This window comes from Notechis scutatus, chromosome 4 (genome assembly GCF_049901735.1).
Source record: "Notechis scutatus isolate UNSWTSFEM ecotype Mainland chromosome 4, rNotScu1.2, whole genome shotgun sequence".
NCBI lineage: Eukaryota > Metazoa > Chordata > Lepidosauria > Squamata > Elapidae > Notechis > Notechis scutatus.
Window position 1 is genome coordinate 12,077,304 of NC_142012.1, and position 24,404 is coordinate 12,101,707.

Here is a 24,404-nt window from a genome sequence, read left to right on the forward strand (position 1 = left end):
GGCACAACAACGGTCTCACTTAGCAACAGAAATTTTGGGCTCCATTGTGGTCGTTAAGCAGGGTTGGGCTTCAAAAAATTCAGCAACGGGTTCTCTGCCCGGTTGAGGGGTGGGCGTGGCCATGGTGGGCGTGGCCTAGTCGGCCTCCTGCACCGCAGTGGGGGGCGTGGCATTTTTCACCTTCCCCAGGCTCCAGAGGCTTTCCTTGAGATTCCAGCAGGGCAAAAACGGCCTCCCTGGGCTCTGGAGGCTCCCTAGAAGCAAGAAACAGGCCCATTTCCGGCCTTCCCCAACTTTTTGCCCTCCCCGAGCCTCCATGCGCACCTTGCACTTACCTGCATCCAAAATGGGCCGCGTGGGGACTCCTGGGAGGGGTGGGCAGGGCGGGGCCAGCCAGGAGTGGGATTTGGGGGTTCTCCAAATTGCGCAGAATCTTAGCTAGGGGCTCTTCTGAACCCCTGCAAACCCCCAGCAGCCCATCCTGAGCATAAGTCAAGGAGTGATCTGTGTCCTCCTTCCTTCTCCTATTCTAGAGTTCCATGTTCAGTGAAATCTCTCCTGATTACACCAATGCTAATCCCTCCCAGTGGAACTTGGCCAAAAGGAAGGAGATGGATCGAAGGAAAAAGAATGAACTGTACATTCTTCAGCAGCTGGATTATTTCAGTTTATCTGCCAGCAATTCTCACGTTGCAACTCTGGGCGCCAAACTCTCCGCTCAAAGCTCCAGTCTCGCAAGCAATCGGCCTTATAAAACCGACGGATTTAAAGGAGCATGTTGCAAGGGCACCAAAGAAACACAGAAAAAGAAAACAAGCGATTGGGCTCTCTGTTTAAGAAAGAGATGCCCATGCTATTGGTGGAGAAATTGAATTTGTTGTTTTTTTAAAGATGAGTAAGAGGAGCCTTAACTTTTAACCTGCTTATTCAGCCCCGTTTCCAACATGCACACCCACACGTTTCAAGGGCTCCCTGGAAAACAAAAATGCCTCATGCCACGCACAGACCTGAATCACTCTTGCAAAAAAAGATCTTGCTCTCTTGACTATTTCGGAATTTAAACTCACGAGTTAAAAAAGTCTCCCCGGCTGCAATCTTGCCTTCTCACCCAAAGCGCAATGCAGACATTTTCATTATTTCATTTATCTCCCAGGAACAGATCCTTCCGTCCTACTAATAAATCTCTCTATCAACTGTCAGCTTCCTTCTCGAGCAACAAATCCAATCCAGATCAGTACAACAGAATGAGACCCAGCAACGATGCTTTGGTCTTATCTAACAACCCAAAAGGCGCAAGACTGCAAGGCAGGAGAAAAATGAGAGAAAAGCAGGGCTGTCAGCTCTCAGCCTTTCTCTCTGCCCCTCCATGTCACAACCGAACATACCAAGTTGCCACTCAATCTGTGCCCGAGATATACAACCTGACCTAAATCCATCAAACTGTGATCAGTTGGACTGTGGAGTTTGGTGCTCTTCTGAAACCCTTTGCCGCTTCTGATTTCTCTTGGTTTTTTTTCAACCAACGAAAACATGGATTTTTGCACACTTTACCGTGCCTTGGGATAAGAGTGCCATCTCTCTTTGACAGCCTGACAAAGATGGTTGTAGAAGTACTGCTGGAAAAAAACAAAACTGTTTTTTATCTCTTCTGCAGTAGTTTGACAGTGTCAGGAACAATACGATATTCTAGGGCCGTGATGGCAAACCTATCTCACACGTGCCGGAAGTGGCACACAGAGCCATCTCTCCGGGTAGGCCAACCAATGCCCGTTGCTCTTCTGGATTCCGGCATGTGCATGCGCACCGGCCAGATGGTCTTTGCGTGCACAGGAGCACCGGAAACCAGAAGAGCAGTTCCCCTGGCACGCATGCACTTGCTGGCCAGATGGTCTTTGCGTGCACAGGAGCACCGGAAACCAGAAGAGCAGCTCCCCTGGCACGCATGCGCACGGCGGCCAGCTGGTCTTCATGTGCGTGGGAGCACTGGAAACCGGAAAAGCAGCTCCCTGGAGCGCATGCTATTACAGCTTCTTGCGGGGTGCACTAGCACGAAGCCGAAAGCACCAGCCTGAGGATGGCGAGTGGGACCTCGCCGAAACATCGCCAAGATACTCTTAATCTTACACGGGAAAAGACCCGAACACACCTAGACCTACATACCTGTACCCGTGAAAATCTACGAAAACAAATATATATATATATATGTAGGTCTAGGTGTGTTCGGGTCTTTTCCCATGTAAGATTAAGAGTATCTTGGCACTGTTTCAGCGAGGTCCCACTCACCATCCTCAGGCTGGTGCTTTCGGCTTCGTGCCAGTGCAAGCAGTGTGTGATTGGAGCTGCCGTCTCACTATAAATACCGGTGGTGGGGGCTGGTATGCTGGGCTGGTTGGTTGCGCTGCTGCCTCTTGATTGGTTGATGGAGTTGATGTTGGTATAATGGGCTGTGTGATGGCCTTGTGAGTTTTGTTGTGGAGATATCCTGGATCGTGTGTTGTAATCTCCTGGGTTGTTTGTTTGGTAGTGATCCTTTTTCCATTAGCCTCTTGTATTTTAACAGCTTGGGTAATGGGTTCTGCAAGTTCTTTTGTTGTGGTATCCTGGGTCCTGCGTTGTAATCTCCTGGGTCGTTTGTGTTTTGATCTCTTTTCCATTAGCCTCCTGTGTAGTAATGGCTTGGGTAATGGGTTGTGTGATGACCTTGTGAGATTTATTGCTGTGGTATCCTTGGTCTTGTGCTGTGATATCCTGGGTCATTTGTTGTGTTGTGACTTTTTGAGTTCTTGTGGTATAATTTCCTGGGTTTTCTGATGTGATATCCTGATCGGGTGGCTGTGATGTAGCATTCTGGGTTTTAGTCTGGCTTCGAGTTTGGGGTCTGGGTCTGTGTTCTTGGCATGTGTCAGCTTGTTTGGTTTTGGGGTCGGGGGGTGCGACAGCTGGCAAAGCAGCCGTAGTCTGTTTTCTGGATGGTGGTTGTCCTTCGTTTATAGGATGGGCTTGGGCCTGGGTCTGATGAGGAGGATTGGCGGTGGTGTCATGTGTTGTTTTGGGTCTGGTGTTGGTTTTCATGGCTGGGACTCGTTTGTTGGTGAGGGCTAGCTTCCAGATGTCTGGTAGGTGGGAGATATCGTCCTGTCTATTCATGTTATGGGGGTGTTTCTCTATTTCAATGGCTTCCCTGATTATTCTCTTGCTGGAGTGTTCAGTGTTGGATATTAATTTGGTTCCTTCGAAATTAATTTCATGTCCTGTGGCTTTAAGGTGCTGGAAGAGGGAGGAAGTATTTTCTTCTCTTCTGACTGCGTTTTTGTGTTCTGCGATGCGTGCATTTATTCTCCTGTTGGTTTGTCCAATGTATGTGGCTGGGCAATTGTTGCATGGTATTTCATAAACTCCTTGGTTTTCTAGCTGGATCTTGTCTTTGGGGTTTCTTTGGGTGTTGGGTATTTTTTGGTCAGTGCCGAAGGCTGTCCTGATATTGTGTTTGTGGAGAATTTTGCTGATTTTGTCTGTGGTGCCTTTGATGTACATACATACATACATACATACATACATACATACATACATACATACAATAACCCATGTGCTTGCAGAATGAACCCCTGGCTCATTTAAGCCCACAAGTCTATTCTCAAGTGGCCAAATGCACAAGGCAGCCCACCAGTTTACCAGCAGGTAAACTTCAGCGTCAGTCACACTGACCTCAAGGACAATAGCCATTGATCTCCACGACCTTTCTGAATCAGTCTACAGGTAACAACTATAAGAGCACCTAGACTATCAGAACCCACTCTTTTACAGAGTCAGCCTCTTGCCCCCAACAGTCTGCGTCCTCATTTTACCCAGCTCGGAAGGATGGAAGGCTTGAAGCCAACCTTGAGCCAGTGAGGATCGAACTGCCAAATTGCAAGCAGCCAGCAGTCAGCAGAAGTAGCCTGCAGTACTGCACCCTAACCACTGCGCCACCGCAGCTTTACCTGTGCCACCACGGCCCAAGTAGCCTTTTGCCTTATAACCACAATTGGGATCAGAACTTGAAATAGCAATAGCACTTAAGACTTATATACCGCTTCACAATACTTTACAGACCTCTCTAAGCGGTTTACAGAATCTGGATATTCCCTCAACAATCAGGGTCCTCATTTCACTGACCTCGGAAGGATGGAAGGCTGAGTCAACCTTGAGCCTGTCAGAATCGAACTGCTGGCAGTGGGCAAAGTCAGCCTGCCATACCACCTTCTAACCACTGGGGTGAGAAGGCAGTATGGCAAGTTGCCACCAGGGTTCTCTAAGCAATGCAGTCACTTAAGTACATTTGTGCCTAATTTTACGACCTTGTTAAGTGAATTAAACAGCCATGAAGAACATCCTTGACCTTGTTTCTTGGAAGCCACCTGGGAAAGAGACTGTCATGTGACTCTGGGACGCTGCAAGCATCATAAATACATGCTGGTTGCCCAGCACCCAACGTGTGAATGTAGGGATGCTGCCATGGTCATAAGTGTGAGGACTGGTCATAGATCATTTTTTCATTTAACTCTTGTTAGATGAATAGTTTTAAGTCGAGGGCTAGCTGTACCCCGTTTTATTTAAACTAACCAAGCTAGTAGTCAGTAACACAAACATGTCTTGGAACAATTAAGCCTGCACCTCACTTTCCCCTAGAACAGTGGTCTCCAAACTTGGCAACTTTAAAACTTGTGGATTTCAACAAGAGGTAGCTATGCTGGCTGGAGAATTCTGGGAGTTGAAGTCCACAAGTCTTAAAGTTGCCAAGTTTGGGGAGCCCTGCCTTAGAATAATAAACGCAATGAAAATCTCTGCACTGTTAAATCAAAGCAAGCCTCGCTGAGATCAAAGAACCTCATTCACATATGAGGGTTATAAAGATAGCTTTAAAAAGCTCCAGATAAATAGATAAAACAAGTGTGTACAGTAGGGGGCGCCCAACTTCTGGGCCGCAGACCGTTTCTTTGAAACCGGGCAGCAGGAGAGATGGGCAAGCCTGCCACACACACACACACACCACGCGGGGCTGCCAAGCTTGAAACTGCTGGTGTGCAGGACTCATTGAGTCATTCTGTACCAGCAACAAACCCCAATAATGCCACACCCCCTGCTTGAAACACAAGGCTGCTATGTATTTGTTTATTTATTTCACATCTCACCTTTCATTATCTTTACGAATAATTCAAGGCAGCCAACATACTGAACACACCTTCCTCCTATTTTCACACACACCCACATAATCAATCTCCGGTACGTATTATACTGCAGATATTGTCAATAGCTGATCCTCAAGCGAGCCATAACACAATCCTTACCAACTTGATATCCTGCAGATGAGATATCAAGATACCTGATATCACTCTGCAGGATTTTCATGCTTGAGATTCATTTTGGCTGGAAGGTTTTGTAGTAGCCCAAAGGACAGGCATCCACACAAAGAGATCTAATTTTTCCAGTCCGTATTTTAGTTGCCCTACTGACTGCAGTAGGAAGTCATGAGACTGAATATCCGCTCTTGGTGTAACCGGTCATTTTTTATGACTAGATCCACATGTTCAGTTAAATCATAACCCTAAACCATAATTTATTAACTGAATCACAATAGGTTGGGCTTGCTGACCTCAAGAATCTTTTGAGGTATGTAAACATGACTTATGGACAACAGCATCTGAGATAACCCCTTGGTTTCCATATTGTAAGAACCCAATCATTATCATCATCATCATCATTCTAGCCATTGTCTATCCACTGCAAGATGAAGGCCTCTTCTGCATGTTTCCAACCCATACGGTCTTGAGAGAACTCAGTCAATTACGGCTTAATCAACAATGATCTAAGACAAAGCAGACCCAAGAGTAAACTTCCTTGCTATCACAACGAGCAAGCCCCATTGAATGCAACAAGACTTACTTCTGAGTAGTCACAGAGAACTGCATTTTCCCTCTGAAATTAAACTCCCTGTTCTTTTTTTTCCTAGCAATCTCCTTATTTCCAGGAACTACAACCCGTAGGTGGGATATAAATATGCGCTCATTTTCAATGGAAGAGCAGGAATGCGTCACCATGTAGCCGAGTTGTTACTTGTCTCACCATGCTATGATCAAAACAGGGCATCGGCCCAACCTCCCTCCCTGTGAATTTCCAACATTCTCTCTGCCTTAGCTTCCTTAGTTGTGCATCCCTCTGCGTGCTAAATTTAGAGGACTTTGCAATACACAGACACACTGTGGCACCCAAGCATCAAAGTTGGCAAAGAAAGCCAAAACAAGGCTATTAATCCATTCTCCGAGAAGGCCAAAGACACACCCCGCAGTGGAAGGAAATACACCAGCCAGCCAAGACAACATTAAAATTGCTGTCTCTGCGGTTTCGTTTCTGATCTTGATAATTGGATCTTGTTTTGATTTCCCGCCATTTCCCTCATCTCTTCTCCTGGGCAGCAGACAAGCGGAGAATCACCAGCTCAAATGAAAAGGAAGCCATCTAATGAGAACCTATTAATATTGATTATCCTAAAAGTGTTACAGGATCAGATTTTTTGGGGGAAGCAACTTAGCACTGTGGAAACCTGGCTTTCCTGCAGCCTAAAGTTCCCGAAATAATTATATTATCTAAAGGGCAAGGCGTAAATAAGGACATTAAGTTTAGCTTTAAACGTTATCTAATGACATTTCTGGAAGGCCCTAGTAGTCAGACAATTCTAATCTCCATGATTATATTACTAGAAGTCAATCACCCAGATTGGAATAACCAAGCTGCTCCGATGTAAGACCAGATCAAATTTTATTATTAAGCACTTTCAAGTTTATATTGACTCTGGCCCACAAGTTTTTTTCTCCCTCAAGAATGATCTATCGTTAACCTGGCCAACTTGGCACCTCTTCAAAATGGCTTGAAATTCTGGGAGCTGAATTTCTAGATACTTAGGCAACACTTGGCTGGATAAGGCCAATATATCAGAATTTATCATTTGGAAAAGTAACCAGTCGGAAGTTATTTACTAATTTTTTACTCAAAACATACCCGATCAGGCTAAAAACTCAGCAACTTTGTATGTCCCAAATTTCTGAGTTTTATTGGGGTTCAATGAAATTGGTTTTAAGGCTCTTGAATTATGGTAGGAAGACCCAGAGCATAGGGGATTCAGCATATTGTGCGAGCTCATAAAATAGTCCAATTTGGTAACTAGAATCAGTCAATTGTGTTCATACAACCAGTAGATCTATCCTAGTTTCCAATAAAAACTTGAATCTGGGTGTCCTTAACCACATCCTCACGTTGTTCCTTTCTGCTCAAAACCTATTTGCTTTTGATATCCTTTCCCTGAACTGAGATTATTACAGCAGCCAACACCATTAATGTACTTATCTAGGAATTATGGCCAAGAAGTCTGAAAAAAACAGAGCTGTGGGTCAGCTGCCTTAAAGAGAGTTTCAAAGTGTACAGTTGATTTAGCGACACACAGATGAAGTTTGTTTTTTTGCTTTCAACACTAACACAACATAAGCAGCTAAAACATGCAGGGAACTTTTTTGGAGGTGTGTGGGGGTGGATAATTTTATTGCACCTGACCTAGGTCAAATCAGGCAGGGGAGCACAGCACAAATTCACATAAACATGTAGTCTAACTATTGAATGAACTCATCTTTTGGGTTGTAACAAACACCAAAGGAGACTGTCCCAAGCACAAATAGGCAAGGTTACACAATGCATTAAGCCAGGGGTCTCCAACCTCAGCTACTTTAAGACTTGTGGACTTCAGCTCCCAGAATTCCTGAGCTAACATGACTGGAGGAGGAATTCTGGGAGTTGAAGTCCACAAGTCTTAAAGCGGTCAAGTTTGAAGAGCCTTGAGTTTATGCATAGCCCGGGAGGGGGGAATCCACCAGGAGGGGGGAATCCACCAGTCGCTTATTGTGCAACCCCCATTAGTAGCCCCCAAGTATTGCAGTTTTAACCTGCAAGCTGAGGCTATGAAGAATTCATTCATTCATGTGCGCCTTCCTAATGTTTTTATATCGCACATTCCATTTCTATATTGAACAGTACATTTTCTAGGTATCCAGTGTTGAAATGTAAACATCATAATTATAATCATATCAACATACATATATTAGATATCAATCATTATTAAAAATAAAGTATACTATCTTCCATATAAGCATCAATTATAGAACCATCAAAGTCTTTACTAATCGGTTTCTTTTTCCCCACATAGTCCTCATTTTCACATAAATCCACTCATCTTAACCTCTGTAGCTATCCACTAGCCATTTGTAAAAAGGATTCCCGTGTCATAAAATACTCCAAATCTTCCTGGCATGGGGGGAAAAAACCGCAAGGAGTTTGTTTTGAAGACGTTTCATTACCCAACGAGGCAACACCATCCGCCCTACTAGGGAGACAGTGCTGAACATCCCCTTAACTCTGCCAATCTCATTGCACGCATGTTGTACTCTGACAATAAAGGTTGCGATTGAATGGGATTGGACTCTGGGGAGTTCATTTAGGTGGAGCTCTCGCCTCACCAATCAGGAGGCTGCGAGTTCGATCCTTAATATTTGGACTAGGCTCTCCTTCTCGAGCAGGGGGGTCGGACTAAATGACCTCCAAGGTCCCTTTCCAACTCTTTGTTATTCGAGGTCTAAATTCAGAATAACGAGCTCTGTACGCACCACCTCCTGTCCCCATCTCTCTCTCTCTCTCCTGGCCACCTTCCCCTCTCGGAAAGCCGCTCCGTGAGAAGCAGCCCCCTCAGACTCGTAAAGAAGGAAGGGAAACGGGGGGGGGGGCTTGGCTACCTTCCAACAGCAGCGCCTCCAAGGTCCCGCGGTGATCTTTGGGGCTTTAGTCCGGCACCGGCTATTTACAGCAGCAGCAGCAGATGGGTAGGTTCGGAGTTCTCCGCACAACACTTCAACCGCAGGCGGCGATGGCTTGGGCTCGTCAAAGCTTCCAAGCCCGGGACAGGTGAGCAAGAGATCCCGCGCCCTGAAGCCTCCCCCTCAACCCCCGCTTGGAAGCCGCAGGAATCTCGGATCGCCGGAGAGAGCGCACGGCTGCTTCGCCTAGCGACCTCAAATCAGGAAAAGGCGACGCCGAGCCTTACAAGCGCAGCCCGGGGGGTCGTTCGCTCAAGTCCAAGCCGCCGCCGCCGCCGCCGCCGCGCACCTGAGCTCCGGGAGAGCGCAGAGGAGCGAGCAGCCCTCCGGAGCTGCGGGACGGCTGGATGCTGTTGGCTGCGTTCGCCCGAACCTTCCGTCTCCTTCCAGCCGAGCAGCACCAGCAGCCGGACTACCTCTTCCCTGCCCGACCTCCGCTCCAATGAACCCCTCGACCGCGTCTGGCCGGCACTATAGTAGCGTCGACGCCCCCTCGCCTTGACTCCGCCCCTCCAGGATTCTCTCTCGCCCCCCGCCCCCAAACCAACCAATCCCAGCCCTGGAATTGTCCACTTTGGGGTCGGGGCGGGGGGAGGGCGGGGCCGCAGCAGGAGAGAAGTTTAAAGCGGAGGAGGGAGGGGTGCGTGATGGGAGTTGCTTGTCCGGAACTTGGCTTTTCCCATGAAGTTGAAGGTCGAATAAAAGTGGTCAGTGTCTTTTTTTTTCTTAAGACGGGGCCCGGTCTGCGTCTCTTCTCATGGTCCCCTCCTGCACTTTTGGGTCGCCAAAATGTTGGCTAAACAGAACGAGAGAGTTAGAAGGGACCTTGGCTTGGAGGTCTTCTAGTCCAACCCCCTTGCTTGGGCAGGAGACCCTCTATCCAAATCAGGAGACCCCCAAACTTGGCAACTTTGAAGACTTGTGGAATTCAACTCCCAGAATTCTCCAGCTCAGTTAGCTGGCTGGAGAATTCTGGGAGTTGAAGTCCACAAGTCTTAAAAAGTTGCCAAGTTTGGAGACCTCTGATCCAAATATGGTGGTTCTTCAAAGCTTCCAGTGTTGGAGCATTTGCAACTTCTGCAGGGAAGTCTGACTCTGTGGTTTTTTCCCCAACACCCCCCCCCCCAAAAAAACTTTAACCTTAGACTGTCTACTAATGACTTCACCCCTTTCCTAAGAGGCCTGCATAAGTGCACCAAAACATGCCTACCGTCCCTGTCCTATTGTTTCTTTTATATATATTTTTTATTTTTCTTATATGTATCCATGTATTCATAACTATGTTTTTACTTATACCTATTATTTTTTAAGCAATTACAAAACCAAATGAATGAATGAATGAATGAATAAAATAAACAAGTTGTTCCACTGATTAATTGTTCTCACTGTCAGGAAATTTCTCCTTAGTTCTAAGTTACTTCTCTCCCTGATTAGTTTCCACCCATTGCTTCTTGTCCTGCCTTCAGGTGCTTTGGAGAATAGCTTGACTCCCTCTTTGTGGCAGCCCCTGAGATATTGGAACACTGCTATCATGTCACCCCTAGTCCTTCTTTTCATTAAACTAGGCATACCCAATTCTGGTTTACCAAAGGGGGGAAACGTCCTGATATGTCATGTGATGCTGCCATGATAACATGAGTTGGACAGTCCTAAGCTAATAGGACAATATTTCCATCAATTCCAATTTCACTCCTTCATGTCAGCCACAGAGAAGAAGTCTCCCATTGCTTCAGGGGAGAAGTTGTATGGTCTTCTCAGTCTAGTCCAGGGGGTCTTGGTGTAGACTGATCATGTGACCACGTGTGGTGTAAAGTTCATCAAAGCCCCACACCTGTTTAATGAGCATTATCATGCAAATGAAAAGGGGCAGAGCTTCAATCACATGCTTATGGCTGCCATCTTGACTTGGTTGACCAAACTTCCCTGCATAAAGTTGTTCCACTGGCTAATTGTTCTCACTGTCAGGAAGTTTCTTCTTAATTCTAGGTTGCTTCTCTCCTTGGATAGTTTCCACCCATTGCTTCTTTGTCCTGCCTTCAGGTGCTTTGGAGAATAGGTTGATCCTCTCTTTTTTGTGGCAACCCCTCAAATATTGGAACAGTTATAATGTCCTTTGTTTCATTGAACTTGACATGTCCAGTTCTTCTTATGTTGTAGCCTCCAGTCCCCTAATCTTCACTGCTGCTCTTCTCTGCACTCTTTCTTATAGTCTTGACATTTTTTTTTACATCACAGAGACCAAAACCGTATGCCGTATTCCAAGTGCGGTCTTAACCAAAGCGTAATAGAATGGTATTAACACTTCGTGTGACGTTGGGTTGCCCTCCTGTATTCCTTCTTGAGTCAACGTGTTGATACCATGTGGGCAAGATGCCTAGTTATAAAACCAAGAAATATGCTGGTACTTGAAACCTCTTCTGTGTGTTGATCAGCCTGACGGTTGTGCCCAGAACTTGAGCAATTCTGTTTTGAGTGGGAATTCATTATCAGCTATTGAAGCAAAAAGGTCATTGAATCATTCCTTCTGGTGGGAAATGCCTACAGCTCTGGCATGATGTAGCTCCTATGATGTGGATTTCCTCAGAACTGTCAACAGGCTAAGGAGAGAGAGAACTTTCTTAAGAATTGCAACTGGGGAGGAGAGAAAAATTATATTCTCAGTGGGACTGTTGGTGCTGAATCATATAGTAGGTGATTGATGTATAAATAGATTGTTAGTTGTGGTTGTATCACCAGCTGAAACAATAACCCATAATGGCTTCCGAGTGTTACACTTGTTAGAGGTAACTGTACTGCAGGTTGCGATTACATCACAACAATTTCCAGTCAAAATAGGATTGACTAAATTGGATTCATTCAATGAACCACAGACAATTGGGCCATTAGATGAACATGCTGTCCTAATTTAGCCATTATAATATGGGAAGCATCGCTTATACTTCTTGTGAAGCCAGACAATGATAGTTTATTTAGTAAATTAGTTAAAAAACAAGATTTAGTGTGTTGGGAGAATACAGACGTCATATTTTATGGGCATTCTCTGTTGAAAATGCTGTGTTTCCACATTGCTTTAAATCTTAGCATTTAAAGTTTGTTCAGTTTCTGGTTTAACACTCTATTTGCAATACTTGCTAACCCATAATTAATACATGCAAGAGGCCCTCCACTTATGACTATTCATTTAAAGATTAATAGATAAACAGAGTTGGAAGGGATCTTGTAGGGTCATCTAGTCCAACCCCCTGCCCAAGCAGGAGACCCTACTACACCATTTCTGACAAATGGCAGTCCAGTCTCTCTTGAAAGCCTCTAGTGATGAAACTCTTACAACTTCTGGAGGCAAGCTGTTCCATTGGTTGATTATTCTTCCTGTCAGGAAATTCCTCCTTATTTCTAGGTTGAATCTCCCCTTGTTCAGTTTCCATCCATTATTCCTTGTCTGGCCTACAGGAGCTTTAGAAAATAGCTTGACCCCTTCCTCCCTGTGGCAGCCCCTCAAATATTGGAAGACTGCTATCCTGTCTCCCCTGGTCCTTCTCTTCACTAGACTAGCCAGGCCCAGTTCCTGCAACCATTCTTCATGTTTTAGCCTCCAATCCTCTAATCATCCTGGTTGCTCTTCTCTGCACTCTTTCTAGAGTCTCTACATATTTTTTATAGTGTGGTGACCAAAACTGGATGCAGTACTCTAGGTGTGGTCTTACTAAGGCTTTATAGAGTGGTATTAGTACCTCCCTTGATCTTATCCCCCTGTTAATGCAATTTAGAATTGCATTGGCTTTTTCAGCTGCCGCCACACACTTTTGGCTCATTGAATGAATCCAATGAATACATTCAATGAAGTTTGAATTGAATTGAGTTGAATTCATTCATCTACAACAGTTGCAGTATCCTGGGTCACATAATTGCCATTTGCGACCTTTCTTGCTGGCTCCCCACAGACAAAAGCCAATAGGGAAGCTGGATTAGTTTAATGACTGCAGGAGTGGGATTCAAATTTCTTAACAACTGGTTCTGTGGGTGTGGCCTAATTGTGGGTGTGGCTTGGTGGTCATGTGACTGGGTGGGAGTGGCTTGCTGACTGGGCATGGCTTGGTGGTCACGTGACTGGCTGGGCATGGCTTGTATGTAAATATTGTAAATATTTATGTAAACATTTAATTTTTTATTTAAAAAAAAAGAGCAACTTTTACCCAAAATCAGACAAAGCAAGCAGGTGGATTGAGTTGCTCACAGAATCACAGATTCACTCAGAGATCTACCTTTCTGCAATCTGCTACCTGAGTCTGCACTGAAAAATAGAAGCCTCAGTCCTAAAGATGGTTCAGCTCTGCTTTTAGATTATCTAGAAAGCAAAAAAATCAAACAATTTTCTGCTTTCTAGCTAATCTGAATCTCCCGGCACAGCCGATAGTCGAAACAGCTGATGGTCGGGGTTAAAAAAGGAAAAATAGAAACTTACCAAAAATTAGGCGAAGGCACAAGGCAGGCAAGTTGGATGGCGCACATGCCAGGTAAGAAGTGACTGGGTGCAGCGGGGTGGCGCCAGCCAGTGGAACAATTTGCCGCTTCTCTGAACTGCGCAGAATCATAACAACCGGTTCTATAGGACCGGTTTGACCAGATAGAATCCCACCCCTGAATGACTGCATGATTCACTTAACAGCCATGGCAAGATCATTGGGCGCAACTTGCTCAACCACATAACTCAGCCACAGAGGTTCTGCTCTCAATTATAGTCAAAGACTACCTGTAATTGATTATTATACATCTTGTGACTGCCCTCTGTGATCCTCCCGGCTGGCTTCTAGACAGGGGGAAGCCAGACATGCTTAATGACTGCATGATTCACTTAACAACGGCGGAGATTTGTTTAACCGTGGCAAAAAGTCATGAAATTGGGCATGACTCACTTAACAACCAGATCGCTCAGCCATAAAAATGCTATTTCCAATTGTGGTCATAAGTCAAGGAGTGTAAACCGAGCCAATTGTGCCTTTTGCAACAAATGACAGTTAAACAAAACATGGATTAAGGAAATATCCCGGACATAAAATATAGGAATGGCTGAACCAATATTGAAAATAATAAGCTACTGTCTTTATTCCCCATCTTCCAACCCACCAGAATGGGATCCTCTTATTATAAATGGCACCTGGAATATCCACCGAGACTGTTTAAATCAGGGGTGTCCAACCTTGGCAACTTTAAGACTTGTGGACTTCAACTCCCAGAATTCCTCAGCCAGCTTTGCTGGGAGTTGGAGTTGAAGTCCACAAGTCTTAAAGTTGTCGAGGTTGGAGACCCTTGATTTAAATAGCTCTGGAAAAATAAAAGACAGAATAAAAACCCATCTGTGCATTCCAAAGACGGACATATTCGAGGAAGCTGCTGAAGGTTTCAGTTTCCTTACGGTTCCTTTGTAGAATGTCTTTGGTTTATTCAAACAAAAGAGGAACAAATGTGTTGTGGGGAATGCTTGGCCTTGGATCAGATGCTCAAAGGAAGCAACTGCTTTTGTTTTGGCATCTGCTGGCTTTCTTGAGTTTCCAAACAGGGAGACAGTTTAGTCTAGTGGTTAAAGTACCAGGAGACCCGTGAATTCTAGTCCCGCCTTAAGCATGAAAGCTAGATGACTTTGAGGTAGTCACCAGGTAACTCTGAGTTCTGGTCCTGCCTTGGGCGAGAAAGCTGACTGGGTAGAGTTTGGGTCAATCACCAGTAGACGGTGAGTTCTAGTCCCACTTTAGGCATGAAAGCTGGCTGGATAAGTTTGGGGCAATTGCCAGGAGATGGTGAGTTCTAGTTTCACCTTGGGCATGAAAGCCAGATGAGTTGAACTAGTCACCAGATAACTCTAAGTTCTAGTCCTGCCTTGGGCATGAAAGCTGACTGGGTAAGTTTGGGTCAATCACCAGGAGACGGTGAGTTCTAGTCTCGCTTTAGGCATGAAAGCCACCTTGATGACTTTGGGCCAGTGACTCTCTCTCAGCCGAACCTATCTCACAGGGTTATTATTAGGGAAAAATAGGTGGAAGGAATATTAGTTATATTCAGTGCCTTGAGTTATTTGTAAAAAAATAATAAAGGCAGGGAATAAACAAAGAAGCAAACAAATAATGTAATCACGGCCTTTCCTGGCCCTTCTTCCAGATTTAGCAAGAGTAATGGGTGAAGTTCTGAGTGCAGGAAAGTTGGCTCTGAAATGAAGCAACTCAAAAGGAGCTCTGGTAGAGATGCTCCGACCTAAAGGATGAGTTTGGAAATAATCTTCTCTCTTTCTGTGTGTGTGTACAGGAACTAGCAAATATTTGGCTCCTTCTCTGAGGGAGATAGGCAACACAGAAATGTGAAAAGTAAATAAATAAATTTGCCATGACTCACTCAACACACAAAGAAGAACTTCGTTTGCAATCTGCCTCCATACAGTTTTCTTCTTGCGGTGACAAGATTCCTGTTTTTCCTCTCTCTTGCATTTTTGGCCTTTTGGAAATCAATGGCCCAGTGAATAGGTTGCCTGGGAGAAACGCTAATAAAGAGTAATAAACTCTAATAAAATGACTCTTTCGGATTCTATTTTAATGGATTACTTTAAACGAAGCCTCGGTCCATTTGGCCTCTCAAATTTTGAACTGTCCTTGAGGTGGGAAGGCAGGGATGTGAAAGACCAAATGATGGCACAACATTGGTGTGATAACTGTCCATTTTATGTGCACTGCACTGCACACAAAAAGAGAGTAAGGTTTCGGTGGCTCTCATTTTGATATTTCAAGAGTTCTCCGTGTGTGGAGTTATTTGGAGTCAAATGGCATTTAGGACTGCAGAAAAAACAATTACTACTAACCTGCCTTCCATCGAGGACCTGTACCCTGCACGAGTCAAAAAGAGGGCTGTGAAAATATTTACAGACCCCTCACATCCCGGACATAAACTGTTTCAACTCCTACCCTCAAAACCACGCTATAGAACACTGCACAAACAACTAGACACAAGGACAGTTTTTTCCCGAACGCCATCACTCTGCTAAACAAATAATTCCCTCAACACTGTCCCAACTATTTACAAAGTCTGCACTACTATTACTATTAATCTTCTCATCACTCCTTATCGCCCATCCCCTCCCACTTGTGACTGTATGACTGACAATCTATTGTTGCTTGTATCCTTACGATTTATATTGACTGTTTCCTAGTATGATTTGATTGCTGATTGTACCCTATGACTATCATTAAGTGTTGGACCTTATGATTCTTGACGAATGTATCTTTTCTTTTATGTACACTGAGAGCATTTGCAGCAAGACAAATTCCTTCTGTGTCCAATCACACTTGGCCAATAAAGAATTCTATTCTATTCTATTCTATTCTATTCTATTCTATTCTATTCTATTCTATTCTATTCTATTCTATTCTATTCTATTCTAGTCTAGTCTAGTCTAGTCTAGTCTAGTCTAGTCTAGTCTAGTCCATTCTATTCCATTCCATTCTATTTTATACATTTAATAAATTATTATTATTATGTTGTTTTGCTATAGAAACAAGTCACTCACTCCCATTTTGAATGGAACGTCAAGCAAGGTTATCCAAAATCATGTTTAGATTTTCACAGGGTTTCAAAGGGTTAGGGAAAGTTTGTTCCATATTACAGATCTAAGACCTAAGGAGGCAGATTGTACTCTAGATTAATCTCGAACTAAGCAGGGTTTGGCCATCCATACATTCCAGGGTTGTAGATTATAGTTAGTCCTCAACTTACAACCAGTGGTTAGTCACCGCTCAAAATTACAAAGGCACTGAAAATTTCCCATTTTTCACACTTATAACTGTTGTGGCATCCCTGTAGTCATGTGATCGAAATTCGGATGCTTGGCAACTGGTTCAGATTTACGACAATCCCAGCATCATGTGACTGCCTTTTGCGACCTTCTAACAAGCAAAGCCAACGGGGAAGCCAGATTCGCTTCCGATTCACTTAACAACTGTGGCAAGAAAGGTCATAAAATGGGGCAAAAGAAACCCGCTTCGCTGTCTCACTCAGCCACCGCAATCTTGGTCTCCGTTGTGGTCATAAGTCAAGGACTTCCTGCTGTAGACAAGCTTAAGTATTCCCAAGCACTCTGCTCATGTTGCTAGGAATGGACGTGCCCTTGGAGTCCTTGAAGTCATCCACTTGGTTCAAAGGGTTTGTTTTAAACCTGTGGATTCTCCCATCCACCCCTAATTCCATTTATCAGACTGTGAGTAGTGATGTCCGTCTCCTGCTTCCCTATCTCTTCCCAGCTATTGAGCAATGGAGGGATTTATTTATTTTTTGTCCTAGCCAGGGACAAAGCATCCTGTGACACATTTCTCCAATCCTATCAGTGCCATTCAAGTTTTCGGCCTTGTAGTAGACAGACATCTCTGACAGGTAATTCAGAACGTCGTCTGGAGTGCTTACTCATGCATCCCAGGGCTTTGATTTGGCGGGGTTATTTGGTGGCATTCTTTTGTCTTGGCTGTGCACTCAGAAATGTGCAAGTAAGGCCAAGTGCCGTGGAAGTGAGGCTGATGTATACAACGGCTACAACGTCATACCCTGAAGCCTAGGAGATAACTCGGTCACTTCCAGGGTGCTGTCCTGGGAAAGTAATTATAGAGGATTAAAGCAATGTAGGCATAGACCTCAGAGACTGAGAATGGAGAAGGCATAGTAGAGAACAAGTTTCATCTTGCCCACATAACCTTCTGAAGAACAACCATTTGGAAGTTCAGCTGTGCTGTGTCTTCAACGGCTTCCGTTTCCAAGACTGTTTAAAAGCCTTTCTGGATTTTGGAGCAGTTATTTTTCAACCTTGGCAATTTTCTTCTTCTTTTTAATTGTTCAAATTTTTATTTCTTTTATTATATAAAATACAAAGAACAGAAAATAAAATGGGAAATTAAGGGAGGGAAAAGGAGCAGGGGAAAGGGGGTGTGAGATACAAGGAGAGGAAAGGAAAGGAAAGGAAAGGAAAGGAAAGGAAAGGAAAGGAAAGAAAGAAAGAAAGAAAGAAAGAAAGAAAGAAAGAAAGAAAGAAAGAAAGAAAGAAAGAGAAAGAAAGAAAAGAAAGAAAGAAAGAGAAAGAAAGAAAGAAAGAAAGAAAGAAAGAAAGAAAGAAAGAAAGAAAGAAAGAAAAGAAGAAAGAAGAAAGAAAGAGAAAGAAAGAAAGAAAGAAAGAAAGAAAGAAAGAAAGAAAGAAAGAAAGAAAGAAAGAAAGAAAGAAAGAAAGAAAAGGGGGCATTGGCTTCCAATTCTTTTTAGCACAGCACAAGATAAAGACTCTCCATCCTCAACTTTTTGCTTTAACACATTAATATATAACTAGCTATTTCTATAACAACAAAGCCAAAGTCAAAGTTACTTTTTTTTCCCATTGCAAGCATAAAATCCAGAAGTGATATCCACATGAAAATATATTTTCCTCTTTGAATAAAATAATCAATGTAACCATTCCTGCTTTAGCTGCTTTTTGGCAGTTTTCAAGCTATTGCTAGCTGGGGAATTCTGGGAACTGAAAACCACACATCTGAAAGTTGCCAAGATCGGCAATTGTGCTCTGGAGTGTAGAGATTCCCCAAAAAGTCATCAAAATATCTTGTGGGACAATGTCCGTCACTCTGACTCCATGTGGACTAGGATCAGAGGTGGTATTCAGCAGGTTCTGACCAGTTCTGGAGAATCAGTAGTAGAAATTTTGAGTAGTTCGGAGAACCAGCAAATACCACCTCTGACTGGCCCAGCCCCCATCTATTCTCTGCCTCCCATTGAGTCCTAGTTGATCGGCTGCGTCTTCTTTTGTTGCCCTGCACAGGAGAACGGAGCTGGAAAGCGGGTTAGTGGGGTGAGGAAGGAATGGAGATTTTGCAGTATCCTTCCCCTGCCATGCCCACTAAGCCACACCATGCCCACCAAGCCACGCCCATGGAACCGGTAGTAAAAACTTTTGAATCCCACCACTGGCAACAATGTCCATCACTCCGAACCCATGTGGACTAGGATGATGGGGCTCATTGCTTTCTTTCAGAGTAAACCACTAAGAGAGTAAAAAACAGAGTAAACACCTAAGAGGACCGGTAAGAGGTGGTCCTAGACTTACGGCCACAATTGAGCCCGAAATTCCTGTTGTCAAGTGGGATTTTGCCCCATTTGACGACTCTCCTTGACATGTTTGTTCAGAGAATCATTGCAACTGTGAAATCAGTAACACAGTTTGTAAGCAAAAGTGGCTTCCCTGTTGATTCTGTTTGTGAGAATTACTGTTTGTGAGAATTACAGTGTCATGTGACTCCAGGACACTGCAGTCGTCATAACTATGAGTCAGTTGCCAAATGTCTGAATTTTGATCACGTGACCATATAACAGTCGTCAGTGTGAAAAATGGTCACAAGCAGGGGTGGGATTCAAATTTCCTAACAACCGGTTCTGTGGGCATTGCCTAATTTATGGAGTGGCTTGGTGATCATGTGACTGGGTAGGTGTGGCTTGCTGACTGGGGGATGACTTGGTGGTCATGTGATTGGGTGGGTGTGCCTTGTACATAAATATTGTAAATATTTATGTAAATATTTATATTTATTTATATATATATATATATATATATATATATATATATATATATATATATATATATATATATATATATATTTTTCTTAAGTTTTCAGTGGTACTTACATGTATGGTGTTCGGCTTGGTTCGGGTATTTTCCCACGCCATTGTAGTTGTTCTTTTAAAGTTGTAGCAACGTTTCAGCAGAATCTCATCTGCCATCATCAGGCTTCTGTATTGTGTCCGTCCGTGAGTCAGTGGTTTTTACAGTGGTTTCAGATTTGAATTTGGGGCAGCCTATTGCTGTGCCAGAATGGTTTTTTCTTCATCCTGATTGGTTGGGAGTCTTGGTCTGTGTTTATTGGTCTCGGAGTTTGCTGTGTTCTGCTTGATTGGTGTCTCTAATATCTTCTGTCTGTTTTTGGCTCTTTTGTATCTTGATTGGCTGGCAGCATTGTGTTGCTTTATTGGAGGCCTTTAGTGCAGCTTGGCTTCGGGTAAATGGACGGCTATCATTAGTTAGGAAGCTGGGTTTCATCTGGGTGCCTGGTTGGGATGTGTTTGAGCTGGATCAGGGGGGATCTGTTTGTGCCCAGGTGTTTGCCTGGCTTGTGGTGTGGAGATTTTTTTGTTTGTGAGTGCAGGCTTCCAAATGATTGACAGCCTGGTGGAATCATCTCTTCTATTCATGCTTTCTGGTCTTTTTTCAATCTCTATGGCTTCTCTGATGATTCTGTGATTAGGGTTTTCTATAGTGGCCAGGGTTTATATATATATATATATATTCATATTCGTAGATTTTCACGGGTACAGGTATGTAGGTCTAGGTGTGTTCAGATCTTTTCCCGTGTAAGAGTATCTTCAGCAATGTTTTGGCAGGGTCCACTCGCCATCCTCAGGGCTGCGTGCTTTCGGCTTTGTGCCACTGCTTGCACTGGCACGAAGCACCAGCCTGAGAATGGCAAGTAGGACCTCGCCAAAACATTGCCAAGATACTCTTAATCTTACACAGGAAAAGACCCGAACACACCTAGACCACACACACACATACAGACGAACACAATACAGAAGCCTGATGATGGCAGATGAGATTCTGCGGAAACGTTGCTACAACTTTAAAAGCACAACTATAATGACGTGGGAAAATACCCGAACAAAGCTGAATACCATACATACATACATACATACATACATACATACATACATACATACATACATTTCTACATTCCAGTTGCGATGGAAAAAATCAGTATTAAAAATAGTAAACGTGGGTTCATTTACAGAAATCCCCTGAAAAGGAGATTCAAATCATGTGGCATTGTCATGTGAGAAGTTCCTTCTTTTCAAAACTCCCCAGTTTCCTTTCCTTATCGTTTGGTTCTCTTGTAATTCTAAATGTTTGTGTGAAGGACATCTGAAAAAGAGGCGTGGATCCTAATTTCTCTTTCACCCCCGCTCACTTCTAACTGGAGAAGTAAATCTCAGCTCCAGGTTGTAAAAAATTTCCCTGTCCAAAAGAGGAAGAATCGAAGTTCCTTGAAGACTTGTCTATTTCTCCCCTTTCAACTTCCACTTCCACTTTAATGTGTACTGAGAATAGCTTAAACATTATTTAGGAATCAGTGACTTAATACTTTCTGCGATGACTAATTATTGGCCTGAGAAGAGGGAGTGGGAGTGAATATAGCATTTACCAATGGCATTTAGGCTTAGTGTTTTATGATATTCTCTGCATGATTTACAATGTAGGAGCATTATTTGCATATTGCACCCAACAATTTGGGTCCTCATTTTACCAGCATAATACAGTTGGAAGGGACCTTGGTGGTCTTCTAGTCCAACCCCTTACTCCAGCAGAAAGCCCTATACCATTTCTATCCAGTCTCTTCTTAAAAGCCTCCAGTGGTGGAGCATCCACAACTTCTGGTGGCAAGCCGTTCCACTGATTAAATTGTTCTCACTATCAGGAAATGTCTCCTTAGTTCTAGGTTACTTCTCTCCTTGATTATTTTCCATCCACTGCTTCTTGTCCTGCCTTAAGGTGCTTTGGAGAATAGTTTGACCTCTGTGGAAGTCAGTCAAATACTGCAACATTGCTATTATATCACCTTAGTCCTTTTCACTAGACTAGAATTAACCACGCAGAATTGCCATGGTTTGCAGAACCCGCTAAGATTAACGATTAAGATTAAACTCCAATGGTCCAATAGTCTACAATAGTCTACAAGGGCTGGCTTCCCACCATGAACTGCTCAGCTTGTATCAACCATGTCTGGGGGGAGGGAGGTGTTGTGTAAAGTGTGGATGGTGTCATCTCTCACAGCAGGAGCAGGAAGTTAAAAAAAAAAACGAGACACGTGCCAAATTTCTCCTATTTAGGAAATTTCAATCTGAGTTTGCCTGATCTTCCTATCAAACCCCCCACCCCTTCCCCAAGTTGACCCCAGCCAAAATTTCTCTGAAAGTTATGCCCAAATTGTGACTGTGAATGAGAAAAATAAATAAATAATGAAAGCGAGATTTAAACAAATAAATAACTATTTTTAAAAGGGAATTTATCTGTTTGTGGGAGGGCTGAGCATTGCTCACCTTGATCTAGAAGAAAAATCATTACCCACAACCATAAGATTCCTCTGTTAGAGAACAGAAATAAAACTGAGCAGGATTTAACAGTGAAATTTGAGACCGTGCTATCCTTTATTGCAATTTGCAGACAGCCCCAAATGGTGTTAACTCTCTATGTAATTGCACTTAACAAAAAAAGGATTTTAAAAAAAGCCAGCATGACCCTTAGAAAAGATCTGCGGTCCTTTTTTATCTCCTGATTTATGGCGAACCTTGTTGGAGCCCCAGTTTTCCTTTCATCAACTCCCCACCCACCCACAGTCCCCACCCCCCTTTTAAAACCCTGACAATCTTTTCTCCCCGTTTCCCCCTTTTCAGCCGGATGACAAGGGAGCTCCAATGCTATCTGACAGACTGCAGCCATCACTTCGTGAATGGTAAATAATTTCCTCGCTGACAGCTCCCCATTTATTCTGACATCTGCTAGCGCTCCCTGACACTTGAATAAGCATTAAGCCATTAACAGCCTGGCATAGGGTTTAAGAGCCTGAATAATAATGCTGGAGGGTCTCAGAGAAAGGAGCCAGAATGCTCTAGTTATGTTTCCAATGGCCTCGAGCTTTTCCATCCATCTGTTGAGAAAGTTTGAATGGGGTAACTTCCCCCTTAAAACGATTTTGGTAGTTGCTATGATGCCCGCTTTATGGAGGGACGTGTGTCTAATTTTGCTCCCTTTAGTGATTTAAATCAGAAGAGAACAAGGTTTATTCTCTTCTTTTTTTAACCCAACATCTGAGACTCATAGAACATAGAATAATAGGGTTGGAAGGGACTTTGGAGGTCTTCTAGTCTAACCCCCTGCTCAAGCAGGAGACTCTATACCAGGGTGGGCAAACTTTTGGCTCGGGCCGCATGACTTTTTAAAATTTGACAGACGGGCGGGTCAGCACAAGATTTTGAGATCGCCCCCCACCCTTCCCCCTTCTCCTCCTTCCCCCCCTCAGGCCCCTGAGTCAGGAGTTGCTACCGCCGGCGCAGCTCCGCACGGCTCAGTCCCGCGTTGCCTCGGGAAGGGAAGGCAAGGAAGAGCGGCGGTGCTTTGAACGGGAGCAGCGGCACCGAGCTCAGGCTCAGCGGCTCCTGGTTTTGCCTTTTCCTTCCCAAGGCAACAGCGGGACTGAGCGCAGACTGCGTGGCGGAAGCTCCTCACAGCCCAGCCAGACACCTGAGCTGAGCCGGGCCGAAACTGCCTGTTGCTGCTGCGGAGCACCGCGGGTCACCTCCTCCAAGCAGCTCGCCCGCCCGCGGGCTTCCCCTCTGTCGCGGCTATACCATCGGGTGCTGGGGAGGCTTTTAAAGTGCCGCCCGAGCAAAGTTTAAGCAGCCCTTCCTGCTCCTCGGCGGGAAGACACTCCAGCCTGCAAACTTTGCCTTTGCAAGTTTAAGCCTGGAAAGCCCCAGAAACCCAAGCAACTTCCAGCAACTTTCGGCTTCCTTTTAACTGCAGGCGCTCATGCCTGGCGGAGAAGCCCCGAGCCTCCTGCCAAGCAGTCCGCCCGCCCGCCCGCTGGGCTTCCCCTCCACGCTTGGGAGCCAGGCGCGACGCCCGCAAGTTAAAGGAAGCCGAAAGTTGGGGGAAGTTGCTCGGGTTTCCGGGCTCAGGGCTTTGCAAAGGCAAAGTTTGCAGGCGGGGCGTCTTCCCGCCGAGGAGGCGGAAGGGTTCCGCCCGGCGGGCGGGCGGGCTGCTGGAGTGGGCTGCTGTGCGGCTCGGTGGCGTAGTGCCAGCGAGTTAAAGTTGCTGGGAAGTTGCTCGGGTGCTGGGAGCAGGCTTTTAAAGTGCCGCCCGAGCAGGACCGCCGAGCCGGGAAGCGGGCACCAAGGCAGGGCAAGGCTCCACCAGCTGGCGGTGGCTCAGCCGCCCGCCCGCCGGGTGACCTTTCCTGCTCGGTGGGAACCCCCCGGCGCCCAAGTCTAAGTTTTGACCCCCGGGAAAAAGAGGGAGAGGACTCGCCTTCGAGGGTCCAGGTGATTCACTCCCACGGGGCCTTTCCTTTTCTTTCTACCTAACCTGCCTGTTTTGCAGCTTTGGGCCCAAGCCGGTGCGGATGACGACCAAGGCAGTCTTTTTTTCAGGGCGGGCCCTGGACAGACCAACGGGCTGGCCGGCCGGCGGTTGCCCCCCTGCTCTAACCCTCTGGGCAAGGCTGTCTAGTCTCTTCTTGAAAACCTCCAATGATGACGCACCCATGACTTCTGTAAGTAAGTTGTTTCACTACTGCGTGTTTCCCCCCAAATAAGACCCTGTCTTGTATATTTTTTGCCATAAAAAAAAAAGCACCAGGTCTTATTTTTGGGGGATGTACCTCACTTGCGCACATC

At 44.8% G+C, this 24,404-nt stretch overlaps 1 protein-coding gene across 1 annotated transcript in view; it reads right to left on the reverse strand.

Moving 5' to 3' along the window:
• Positions 1-9,357, reverse strand: part of RASGEF1B (RasGEF domain family member 1B) — a 50,959-nt gene extending 41,602 nt beyond the window's left edge. Inside the window, exon 1 of the mRNA XM_087962760.1 lies at positions 8,814-9,357. The gene's annotated coding sequence lies outside the window, so the exon portion shown is untranslated. The remainder of the gene's footprint in view (positions 1-8,813) is intronic.
• Between the last annotated feature and the right edge of the window lie 15,047 nt (positions 9,358-24,404).